Source organism: Balaenoptera musculus, chromosome 2 (assembly GCF_009873245.2).
Source record: "Balaenoptera musculus isolate JJ_BM4_2016_0621 chromosome 2, mBalMus1.pri.v3, whole genome shotgun sequence".
NCBI lineage: Eukaryota > Metazoa > Chordata > Mammalia > Artiodactyla > Balaenopteridae > Balaenoptera > Balaenoptera musculus.
The window spans coordinates 158,501,719-158,515,040 of record NC_045786.1 but is presented as its reverse complement, the minus strand read 5'-3'; the positions used below and the strand labels follow the sequence as shown (position 1 = coordinate 158,515,040).

The following is a 13,322-nucleotide window of genomic DNA, read 5'->3' as shown; positions in this document are numbered from 1 at the left end:
AATTGACAGTGATTTACATGCTACTGGTACAGCATTACAGTATTCTGTATTTTCTATGCTTACCTTTACCAGCCTTTATACTTTCATATGCATTCATGTTGCTGATGCTTTCATTCAGCATCCTTTTATTTCATTTTATTTCAACTTGAAGGACTCCCTTTAGAATTTCTTATAAGTCTGGCCTAGTGGTGATGGATTGCCTTAGCTCTTATTTATCTGAGAAAGTTTTAATTTCTCTTTCATTTCTGAAGGATAGTTTTGTCAGATATACTATTCTTGATTGGCAGATTCTTTTCAGCACATTGAATACATCCTCTCATTCCCTTCTGGCCTGAAAAGTTTCTTCTGAGAAATCCACTCATAGTCTTATGATGATTCTGTTGTCTATAGCAAGGCACTTTTTATTTGCTGCATTCAAAATTCTCTCTGTTTTTTATTTTGACACTGTGATTACAATGGATCTTCATGTGGACATCTTCATGTGGACATCTTCAGTTTTCTCTTATTTGGAAATGTTGGGCTTCTTGAATCTGGATAGCTATTTCCTTCCCCAGATTTAAGAAATTTCAACCATTATTTTAAAAAATAAACTTTTTGCCTTCTAGAATTACTATAATACATATATTGCTCTGTTTAATGGTTTCCCATAAGTCCTTTAAACTCAGTCTTTTATTTATTTATTTCTGTTTTGTTAGTCTGACTGGTAATTTCAAATAACCCATCTTTGAATTCAAAAGTTCTTTTCTGCTTAATCAAGTCTGTTTTTGAACCCCTCTAGTGAATTTTTCTGTTCAGTTACTGCATTCTTCAGCCCAAATTTTCTGTTTATTTTTAATATATTTTCTCTCTTTGTCGAAATGCTGATTTTGTTCCTTCTTCATTTTCTGAACCATCTTTAAGATGGTTATTTTGAATTCTTTGTCAAGTAGTTCATATCTCTATTTCTTTAGCATTGATTTCTGGAGATTTATTTTGTTCCTTGTTTGGACAACGCTTTCCTGTTTCTTTGTGTTCCTTGAATCTTTATGTGGGTGTCTGTGCATTTAATAAAAGAACCACCTTTTCTTGTCTTTACAGACTGGCTTCATACAGGAAAGGACCTTCACCAATCACCCTGGCAAGAGATTCTGGGGGCCCCTCCAACATTTTCTGTGGATGTGTCTTCTCTGGACTTGTGCATGTAAATTCCTAGAGGGATGTTCCAGTTTTGCTTTTCAGACATTTGTAATCTCTTGCTCCCTCTGGTGCCTGTCTGCTGTCAGTGCTTCAGGATAGGCAATACAGAGACCAGTGCCTCAGGAAGCCCCTCAAAAAGCTAGAAAATTGGATGGGTGCTCCATTTCTTTCTTTCCTCAGGGAGAAACTTGAATTTGGTAGTTTTCAACTGTTTATTTTGCACTGAGCTTGGGGCAGAGGCTACAGCCATTAGTAAATACTAGTTAATATTGTCACCTTTCTTCTTAGCAGGAGGTTCCTCTAAAAATTGAAAGTAGAGCTACCATACAATCCAGCAATCCCACTTCCGGGTATACCCAAAGGAAATGAAAACAGGATATCAAAGGGATATCTGCATCTCCATGTTCTTTGCAGCATTATTTGAAAAAACCAAGATAAAGAAATACTCTAAGTGTCCATCAAAAGATGGAGTAAGGAAAATGTAATATGTATATATAATATATGAGATATAATATATCATGTACATTATATTACATATATGGAATACTATTCAGCCTTTACAAAAGAAGGAAATCCTGCCATTTGTGACAGCATGGATGGGCCTTGAGGGCTTTAGCCTAAGTGAGATAAACCAGACAAAGAAAAGCAAATTCTGAATGGAACTGCTTATAAGTGGTATCCTGAAAAAAAAAGTCAAACTCAAAAACAGAGAATAAAAGAGTGGTTTCCAGGAGTTGGGGGTGAGGGAAACTTTCAGCTATAAAATTAATAAGATCTGAGAACCTAATATAAAATGGTGACTATAGTTGATAACACTGTATTGTATGTTGAAATTTGCTAAGAGAGTAGAACTTAAATGTTCTCAACAAAAATATTAAAAATAAATTAATAAACATATGCGAGGTTATGGCTTCTGTACTAAAAATAACTATATGGGGGAATCGTTTCATAATGTACACATATATTAAATCACCCCAATATACAGTTTAAATACCTTTCAATTTTACATATCAATTATAACACAGTGAAGCTGAATTATTTTTAAAAGTCAGAGATCATAGAATCAGATAAAACTTTTTAAAAAGAAAGATCCAACTATATGCTTTCTACCAGATACCCATTTTGTATATAACGACAAAGACAGGTTAAAGCCAAAAGAATGGAAAATTATATACCATGCAAACACTTACCAAAAGAAAGTTTGAGTGTCTATATTTTTATCAGAAAATATAGACATTAGAAAAAGAGCTATTAAAAGTGATAAAGAGCATTGTTACATGGTGATTAAGGGAATCATTTATCAAGAAAAAATAGTAATCCTAAATATTTGTAGACCTTCCAAATAAATGAAACAACAGCAAATAGAACTGAGAGGTGAAACAGACAAATGGAACAATTATTTTTGGAGGCTTCAAAACTCTTCTATCACTAATTGATAGAGCACTAAATCAGTAAGGACACAGATGACCTGAAAGTACTATCGATCAGCTGAACCCATTGATATTTATAGAATATTTCATTCATGTTCAACAGAATACATTCTTTTCAAATGTCCATAAGGTGGACACACAGACCATATTCTGCTTAACGAAACATATATTGTAGGTCTAAAAGTTTAAAATAAATGAAATTATTCAAATGCATTTTCTACCATAATGGAATTAAATGAGAAATATGTGAAACAGAGAGAGAGAGAGAGAGAGACTGCCATTACCTACTGATAAATAATATGATAGAGACAATAGGTGGATTGGAGTTCACAGAAACGTGTGAATAATGAGGGTTGAAGTTGTTGAAAAAGGATTTTGAGGAAATAAGATTTAATCTGATCTAGTTAAATTTGCATATTTTACATGAAATGCTTTCTTTCTACTTCCTATTCTAATCCAGGACCCTTTTTCATGGTACTATTATGTAATCTCAAATTGCATCATGTGGATTCCGTGCCTATAAAGTGCTCCATAGTGCCCTACTTTCAGTCTGTATATTCCTAGTTCATTAGCAAGTGAGAAAAAACATTTCCTGGGCCAAATTTTTTTGCATATCCTCTCTCCCATGTTGGGATAATATTTTCTCACTAGGGTCTTGACCAACCACACAGAATTTGAGTTCTGAGGGAATGATTATGAAATACGAGCCACATGGGTATAGTCTGAACTCAGAAGAACCAGAAGGAAAGAATAAATGTTGGCCAATGAGACAAAGAAAGATTCTTCAAGAGACCCAGTAAAAATAGATCCAAGAAAAATTTTAGACAGGAGATAAATCTAAAATTAGGAGCTAGAAAGAGACAAAGCTAAGAATTAATCTCGGGAAAGAATAATAAAATGGTGGTAGGGGGTGATTACCAAGAAAGGTGATGGAACACTTTAAGAGTTGGGCAAGAGAATGGTGCTCAACTGGCCTATTACTTTCAAGCTAAGAGCAACAAATTTAACCCAGTATGAATATCTTACAGTACATCTCCCCAACACTTATATTTTAACCTTCAAGTTGTAAACTGATGACCCAAAGAAGAACTAATGTCTAAATGGTGTTAACCTTCAGCTTTCAGAGACAAAAAATTAAATAAAAATTATTTAAAGAAAATTAAATAAAACTTTAATAAATTAAATAAAATGCAATTAGTTGCCAATATTTTAAACCTGGAATATTTTACATTAAAAATCCATATCTTTTCAGTTTTTCTATTAAAATTTGAAAAATCTGTTTTTGCCAACCCATCATTCTAATATGGCAACGATTATGTGGAGTTGAACATCAGAAGCTACTTTCTCAGACTGATTACACAAGTCCTTTACATATATTCTTTATGAATAGTCCTTTTCTATATTCCAACATCTAACTGGTTTGCCTTTAGAAATTTCCTTAGCCATAAAGATATTTGAGATTTTAACCTCTGTTCTCAACAGGTCAGAACATTCTGTTCTGAATACAAATATTAATGACTTACCCCTTTGCTCATGCAATTTGGTTCTTGGAGTTTCTTTCCCTCATCTGTCTTGGGTGAACTTGTTCTAGTCATCAAAGACCCAGTTAAAAGGCTTTGTCTTCTGTGACTAAGTTTAGTGCCCATGAAAATAAAATATCTCTTTCTTTGTGTTTTATAACACTTTCTACATTTTTTCATTAGAGCCATGGCCACAATAGCTGTTCACACACCACTCTCCCATGTTGTGTAATATAAAATCTATCAGATTAGGATTTACTTCTATGATCTTTCTATTCCAAAATCAACAGCCTGCTTGGTACATGGTAGGCACTTTGAATCCCAGTCTATGCCAAGAGAGGCCATGTGTGATCCTGGATTTTAGGGGTTAAAAAGTCAGGGGATGAGAATTCTCATTTCTGGGTCCAACCCAGGGTATAATCTGGTATGTACTGATAATGGCTGTGGCTTGTGCAGAGTTGGAGAATGGCACCAACACGTGTAGCATAATGGGATTTGATACTACTGCAAGGTTATCAGAATCCTGTCTCAGATATCAGGAAGTGTCTGACTAGAAGCTACAGAGACTACAGGGCCTGCAAATCAACTGTTATGACTGACTCACTACAGAAGTCAGGGCCCTGTTTCTGGTAACATCTTCCCCTAGGACAAATAAGAGAAGAAAAAAGTGGTAGATGCTACACAAAAGGAGAGAGAACGTTTTCCTATGCACACATGGGGACAAACCCTGGGGACATCCATAAATAAAGGCTTATTTAAGAAAAACAGCTGCTTCTACAACAGCAGGTGAGAGGGGAGCCACATAAAGACTATATGCATTGTTACTGTGCCATACATGTGTAGATATATACAAACAATATGCAAATATTCACATGAATATTTATATATATGCATATGTACACACAAATGTATGTATGTGTGTATGTGTATAGTTATTTGGTTAGTTAGTTAAAATTTTTCCAGTGTGGAAAGAAAAGATATACAGCATGAGCAGGGCACTTCTGCAGGAAAAGTACAGAAGTCTGAGTGTTATTTCCTACTGTGGAAGACAAGATGCCATCATGCATAGAAGAGACAGTTTCACATATATTCACTAGAGAAAGGATTGTTGTTTTAACAGTAGTTTTTCAGTCATATATAACACATATCTTAATTTATATCAAGATGTCATATAAACGGAAGAATCTGTCTCTAGAAGTTTGTAAAGAAACTTCTTGTCTGTAAACCAACAATTGTGATTTTTCAAAGTACAGAAAAAAGCTTAATTCTCAGGTTAAAAAAGAAACTTTTAGGCATTTTAATTTATTTAATATTCAGTAAGCTAAATAACAGCAGGTGAGAGGGGAGACACATAATTTTATATTTAAATATAAATTTTATATTTATATTAGGAGAAATCAAAGTAAAAAATCTATGAAATTAAAAAGCAAAATTAAAGTGCAACAATTTTATATATATATAATTTATATGTATATGTTTGTAGAGATATATATGCATTATATTTATGAAGATGCACATGAAAGTATCTGATTGTGAGGGTATTGTTAAATATATAAAAGATAATGGGGAACTCTATAAGAAAAGGTTTCTGAGGATGTATGAGGGAATAGCCTCCAAGTACATGTGCTTCAGCAGAGGAAGGCAGGACAAAATAGAGGCAGGTGTAAGTAGTTTTGTATGCATGGAAGTGGGAAATTGAGGAAGAGATCATCATGTTTTCTCTGTGAAGTAAGAGATAAAATGGTTTGTCTGTGGAAGTCTGGGAAGCATTGCTGAGTTCCAGTTTTGAAAAAAGTGGGAAAGAACCCACACTTTCAATACAGTAAAGAAATCATCAAGAAGGAACTTGGAGTAAGATTTACTGCAAGTGTTTATGACTGGAAAGGGATGCTGATAACAGAACTGAGATGCCTGAAGGATCATATGAATTTAGAAAGGCGATGAATTGAAACTTTCCCTGAGGCCCAGAAACAACCATAGCTAGGAAAGCAGGTTGTAATCCAAGAGAGTGATACCTGAATTTGTGATTACATAGTAGAAATAATCTACATTTATAATAAAATTCAGAATGTGAGAAATAGGGGGCTAAGGAAAAAGTCTTAGAGATGAGGACATTAAGGATAGAGAGTCCATGTTTACACTGGTATTACCAAGGACGATAAAGGCAGGATTTGGGTGGAGAAAGGTTAATGAGACAGTCACCAAAAGCTTTGATAGATGTTTCTGTTATGTACTAGATGTTTCTGTTGATGATGGCGATAAGAAAGTGGTGAGAAATGTATAGTGAAGTGTCATGGATCTCAAATGGGTTGAAGGGTGTAGGTGTGTGTGTGTGTGTGTGCGCTAGTTTTACAAGAGAGTAGAGGACTTATTACTAGCATTACTACAGGAGAGTATAGAGTGCAGTAATACTACTTCACCATCCAGGGGTACAGGTGTTGGAAAATAAGCAGCTGGCGTTTAAGACGGCAGGTTAAAGTGGTATCTTCTGCTGAGAGTCAAGTTTCACTTATGGCGAAGAAGTGAAGAAGCTAACGATAGGGCTTTTTTGATGATTCCAGATTGATAGTTTTAGAGATTATGGTGGGAAAGTTTTGGAGGTAAAGATGTGGTAGAGAGCTGAGTCCAGGAAACACTGGGGAGAACAATGCACAGTACAGGATTAAAAAACCACTAAGCCTTACACATGAGACATTGACCAATTTAAACAGAAAAGAGACCAATGATGAATGGAGAACACCTTTGAGCATGATGTTGAGTGTAGGGACCTGATAGTTTGACTTTTTCAAAAGGAATGACCATAGTCCCAACAGGTTCCAACTCTGTCTATGTGATATACATCTGGGATGAAGGTGGTTAGAGAAACCACCACCATAATAAATTAATACATTTCCATTTTATTTATATATTAGTCCTCCCTAAGTCTTTTTAGTGTGAATCATTGTAAGAGCATAATAAGTCTTAGTATATTAATACCATTGATTTTCTGTATCTGCAAATCTAATGTCCAGTCTTTAAATCAGTATCTTTTCATCAAGGTCATTACATTTATAGGAGGCAGAGATTTGCAGCCAGAGAATCTACTTTGGGAAAAAATTATATTATCATACCTTTTCAAGCACAACACATACGAACACAGATTTTTATCATATGTGAAGAAAAAATCAACCCATTAATCAGTATCACAATAAGACAGGCTATCCCACTCTTGACCAAGAGCTTATATCTTAATTTTCTGAACTGTTAAAAAACATTCAAACAATTGCCTATCTTTCACACAACTATATAACCTGCCAACTATCATTAATCTTTCTAAAGTAGAACTCAATTATACAAGACCTTTAGAAAATGGGGAAAAAAAGTGACTACTTGATTTCTTTGACTGCTCCTTTTGTTCACTATGCCAACATGCATTTTTCTAGACCACTTTCTATATACTAGAAATTGTGTTAGGTCAAACCTCTGACCTTGAAGAGTTCATGAGTTGATGGTGTTCAATTCCCTCAACCTTCTGGCGATCCTACAGTTGACACACTTCAGTTTCTGATTTCACGTTGAATATTGATTTTCCAACATTTTCAACAAAGAAAGGTCATCGTAGCAAAAGATCCTTTACTTTAGTAACAATTTAAAATTTTTTTCAAGCACAAATGCTAAAACCCATGGCCTTCATTCAAATAAGCTTTCATTTAAACAGATTTTCTTCTTATCTCAGACTTGAATTTAGCTTGTGACTTGACAGTTGAACAGCTGTTGACTTAAATTTCCATAAGACTGTATGTTTTGAAAAAGAAGATTAAAATACCTCACTTTTCTATTCAGGTCCAACAAAAACAAGGGCAGTTAAACCTAAACTATTTGGCTAAGAGAAAGGAGATAGAATTCTTTTCTTTTGCATTGTATCCTTTCATATCACTCCCCCAGCTCCCCCCAACCAGGACACACACACATACACACACACACACACACAGATACCTCCTGTCCTTAAAAGGAGCCCAAACTTGATTTTTCATGGAGATTTGTAGAAACACATGTAATGAAAATAGCACTGTTTATTTGACATCAAAAAGACCTTCTATTTCTATCTTTGTCAGCAGCTTTTAAAGCAATCTTGATAGCTGGCTTTATTGGATAAAATATTAAAACCTCCACAAAAGAAAGAAAAAAATAGAACTACTCAGGCACTTTAATTAAAACTTTGGAATAGAGATCCAGGATATTTTAGGTTAAATTCAGACACTCTAGCAGAACTTGTATGTACACATTCTTATTTGAACCACTCATTCGGTACTCTTTCCTTTGTTTAAGCCTGGTGTTAATTCAAGTGGAAGAGTCGGAAGACTTTGCCTTCAGTATTTTTAAATAAAATAACCCTCTTGAAATGTATGTAACATTATAAAATCAGTGAATGCTACTTTTTTGGTAATCTGTTGAAAGGGAAATAATAAAAGTGGGTAACACCCTTTTCTCTTATTTCATTGTATGTGTAACCACGGTCCCCCCCCCCATTCTGTTTTCATGTAGATGCAAAACAAAAAAACAAGTGTACAGTGATCTTGGATCTTAAACTAGAGAAGAATTCAAGTAATTATTTAAGGATAATGAGCTACATCAACCGTATTCAGTCTGGCCAACTATGTAGCAGGCTTAATCCAGCAAAGCTGAGTCAGGTGCGATATTGAGTTCAGTAGGCCACACATGAAGGTTCAGGTAAGTTAACTGAACCATAGGGAGCTGCCATTTAAAAAATAGACCTTCAAAGTTCTGTACATATTTTATTAGATTTCACATTGTAAAAACATCCTGTATGTAAAATAGTCAGTGTTACATGTTCTCCAGAAAAAAAGCACTTAATGAATGTGAATTTTTATTAAACAATTTGGAATATAATTCTGATCATCAATATGACTGAAATTCTATGAGAATCCATCCACTTACTCAGCCAGTGTTTATTGAGCACTTGCTGGCTTCATTCAGCAAGCATTCTTTGAGCACCTTCCCTGTGACAAACCTATTTGTAGATATTGAGGACACAAGAATGAAATGTCATGTCTCAGGTCTCAACAATATAGAGATGAATGACATATAGCTTCTTCCTTTAAAGAGGTGTTGACAACTCCGAGAGAAGCAGGCATAACTAATTTTATGTTACAATAACATATAAAATAGGAATTAATAAAAAGGTTGTTAGTGCTAAGATAGAAATCAATTAATTGAATAGGGGAAGGATCAGGGAAGATTTCCCAGCAGACAAGTTATTGATAACGGTCCACTAAGGAAGAGGAGACATTCCCTACGTAATGCAAAAGAAGGAGGAGTTCTCAAATCTATGAACGCTAAGGAAGATTGTATTTAGTTTCGACATATTTTTATTTGATCTGCTTTTTCACTTATTGTATACATACATTTCTGTATAAGCTTATTGCCCTAAACCTCATCATTTCAATAGCCATATTGCATTTTAATGCATGAATAAAGCACAGCTTAATAAACTGTTCACTTACTATTAGGTATCTGGTTGTTTCTAGTGTTTCATTAAATTGCCAGATATTTCAGAAAAAAATAAATTTTGAAAAATGGAAGTACATTCACAGGATTGACCCTATAGTTTTACAGACGTTAAGAGTTTCAAGATTTATCTCTGAGGAAACTGCAACAATTTATTTTAAATGCTACCAATGATATTATGTACACTCAGTTTCCCAGAGTTTAAACAGTTTTTACTAGATCAACCATTAAATTTCAGCTTTACCAGGGCAAAGATGATTTCACTCATTAATATATACCTAGGACTTAGCATAGTGCCTGATATAAACAATCAGTAATGAGCTGCTAAATGGATGAATAAATGAATGCATGAGTGGACACCACCATCTTAACTTACCTCTGTTGATTTAATAGGTGTATTTCAGCATCATAGTTTGCTTATATTCACATGTTAATTTATTATTTTATCATCATATACTATCCACCAAGTGCTACATTAATGTTATAGGTTTATGCTACACACAGTCTGGTTCTTAACCAGTAGACATACTACCTATTCTTCCCAGCTAAAGCATGCCAGTCTGTTATTTGCACAACTCCAGGGATTGGTAATGACTATCTAAGCCTACTTTCTTCTTTGCCGGATATCCACTTTTTCATCCAGCAGTGGCCATATCACCCATTTCTTACTACTGACACTAAGATAAAGTTTTCTGAAAAAAACTTCTTGGAATTATTTTTCTTCTTTTGTTGGAAAAAAAAAAAAAAGAAAGAAAACCACCTGAGGAAAAACCCATTTTTATCAGCATCCCCCATGATTATTTACTTTGAATACAGGCATGATATCTGGAGGCGTTGCAGCCATCTGGAAACCACATTTCAATATGCCTATAGTCAAAAAAAGTAACCAGCTTCAGGCAACGGAGTAGAAGAATGTCCTTGGTAAAATTATTGAGCTGTATCAGCTCTAGATTGCCCATCTCCAGACCTCCTTTTATTTAAGATAATTAAACACCGCTATTGCTTAAGTCATTCTGGGTGGGGTTTTCTATTATTTGCGTCTGAAAATATTCCTGGCACAATTTTACTATGGAACTTTATGAAGGATACACTTAAACCACCCATCACAGCTTTAACATTCTCATTTCTCTCATCACTGATCAAACTTCTTTTGATTTGGAATAAATATTACACTGTGTTTTTCTTTAATTTGACAAGTTGATTCTATTTAGGTATATCCCTTGCAGTTTATATCAGCTTGTGGAATGAAGGAAGAGATTAATTAATTAATATTTAAACTCAGATTTAAAGCCTATGAAAACATACTGACTCATATTTCTGTATTCCTTTTTGATCATCGTTGGAATTTATGTAGTCAATTTTTAGCTTTCTTTCCACTGGACATTTTTATTCCTTTTAATATTATGTCAAAAAATTGTGGTGATTGTAGAGCGCTGCTGAGGGTGTGCGCACGGCCGAGGTAGCTGAACAAAGGAGCAGGGGGCCGCCACGGGAACCTGCCACCGACCTCCCTGGCTGCACGGGCCTCCGGTTCGCCGCCACCTTGACCGCCAACTGCACTGCCGAGGCCCCGCAGATCCAGTTCGGTCTCATTAACTGCAGCAACAAGTACCTGACGGCCGAGACGTTCGGGTTCAAGGCGAACCCGTGGGCCAGTAGCCTGAAGAAGATGCAGATGCGGATGCTGGTGCAGACGCCCGATGAGTTGGGCAGCGGGCAGCTACCTGGCGGCGGAGAAGGATGGCAACGTAACCTGCGAACACGAGGTGCCCAGCACTTTCCCATCGTGGCGCATGACGACGACGGCTGCAGGTCTCTGCAGTCCGAAGGACACCGGCGGCTCTACTTTGGCGGCACTGAGGACCGCCTGTTGCGCTTCTCTCGGACCGCTTCACCGGCCGACAAGGGGAGCGTGCACATCGCCACGCGCCCGCAGGTCCACATCTGCAGCGTGGCCCGCAAGAGCCACGAGCACCTGAGCGCGCGGCCGGCGGACAAGATCGCAGTGGACCGCGACGCGCCCTGGGGCGTCAACTAGACTATCACGCTGGCCTTCCAGGACCGGCGTTACAACTGGGACCCCGAGCCCGCCACCGGCTACACGCTCGAGCTCTGCTCCGGCAAGGTGGCTCTCCGCGACTGCAAGGGCCGCTACCTGGCGCCATTGGGGCAAGGCCACCAAGGTGGGGAAGGACGAGCTCTCCGCCCTGGAGCAGAGCTGCGCCCAGGTCGTGCTGCAGGCGGCCGACAAGAGGAAAATGTCCACGAGCCGGGCTGTGGACCTGCCGGCCAATCAGGACGAAGAGACCAATCAACAGATTTTCCAGCTGGAGATCGACGGCTCTACCAAAAAGCGCGCCTTCCGCACCCACTCGGGCGAGTACTGGATGCTGACAGCCAGCGGGGGCGTGCTGTCCACCTCCTCCGCCAAGGACACCGGCTGCTACTTTGACATCGAGTGGCATGATCAGAGGATTATACTGCGTGCGTCCAATGGCAAGTTTGTGACGGCCAAGAAGAATGGCCACCTGGCTGCCTTGGTGGAGACAGCAGGGGACTCGGAGCTCTTCTTCATGAAACTGATCAACAGCCTCATGGTCGTGTTCCGCGGGGACCATGGCTTCATTGGCTGCCGCAAGGTCGCGGGTATCCTGGATGCCAACCGCTCCAGCTAAGACGTCTTCCCGCTGGAGTTCAGAGACGGCGCCTACAACATCAAAGACTCCACGGGCAAGTACTTGATGGTGGGCACCGCCTCCTCGGTCACCAGGAGCAGCGACACCCCTGTGGACTTCCTCTTCGAGCTCTGCGACAACAAGTTGGTCATCAAGGTGGGCAGGCACTCCCTGAAGAAGAGTCACGCGGGCGTCCTGAGGGCCTGCGCTGACGCCGTGGACCACATCACACACACTGCGGGAGTACTAGGCCCCGCCTCCTGCCTCCCCTTCTCCTCCCTGCCCAGACCCCTCCTGTTCACTCTTCTCCAGGTGGGCTCCGCTGCGGGCGGAGCCCCTTGCCTTTCAAACTGGAAACCCAGAGAAAACTGTGCCCTCACCTGTTGTCCCATGTGGCCTCCCCCTGGGCCGCTCAGCGGCTATGACCCGGTCCTTGGAGGGGTTTCGGATCCCTCTGCCCTCTCTTCTCTGCCCTGAGAGAGGCTAGAACTTTCTTCTGACCTCAGACGACTCTCAGACTTATTTCCCCGAAGAGGCCAAGGAGAAGTGGAGGGTTGGGAGGCCTTCCCGAGCCCCTGGGAGTGGCGGGTGTGTAACTGGAATCCCCTGTCCCCTCCTGAGCCTGCCCTTCCCCCAATTCCCAGGAGCCAAGCTCTTGCCCCAAGCCTGTGGGTGGCCCCCCTGGTGCACCATCCCTGCGGGACAGGAGGGGGCTGGCGCCTGCCCCTTGTGCGTGGAGCAGGCCTGGTTTGGTGGCCGCTGGGGCCTGGCCTCTGCCCATCCTGCTGTGGTGCAGGGGCCACAGTCTCGTTTCTTTCACTCTGGCCTGACTGGAAGCAGAAAAATGACCAAATCAGTGTTTTTTGGTTTTTGGTTTTTTTTAATGAAATGTTATTGCTGCAGCAGCCCCAGGCAAGCTGGGTTGTAGCCATGAGTGGTCTTCAAGGGGTCCTGTGGGGAGCTCTTGAGACAGCATCTACGGGCCTCAGTGCCATGTCTGCCCACTAGTGGTA

The 13,322-nt window shown here is 39.1% G+C and overlaps 1 pseudogene; it reads left to right on the top strand.

Moving 5' to 3' along the window:
• Positions 1-8,824: 8,824 nt before the first annotated feature.
• On the top strand, positions 8,825-12,786 carry LOC118889937 (annotated as a pseudogene).
• The last annotated feature ends 536 nt before the right edge of the window (positions 12,787-13,322 follow it).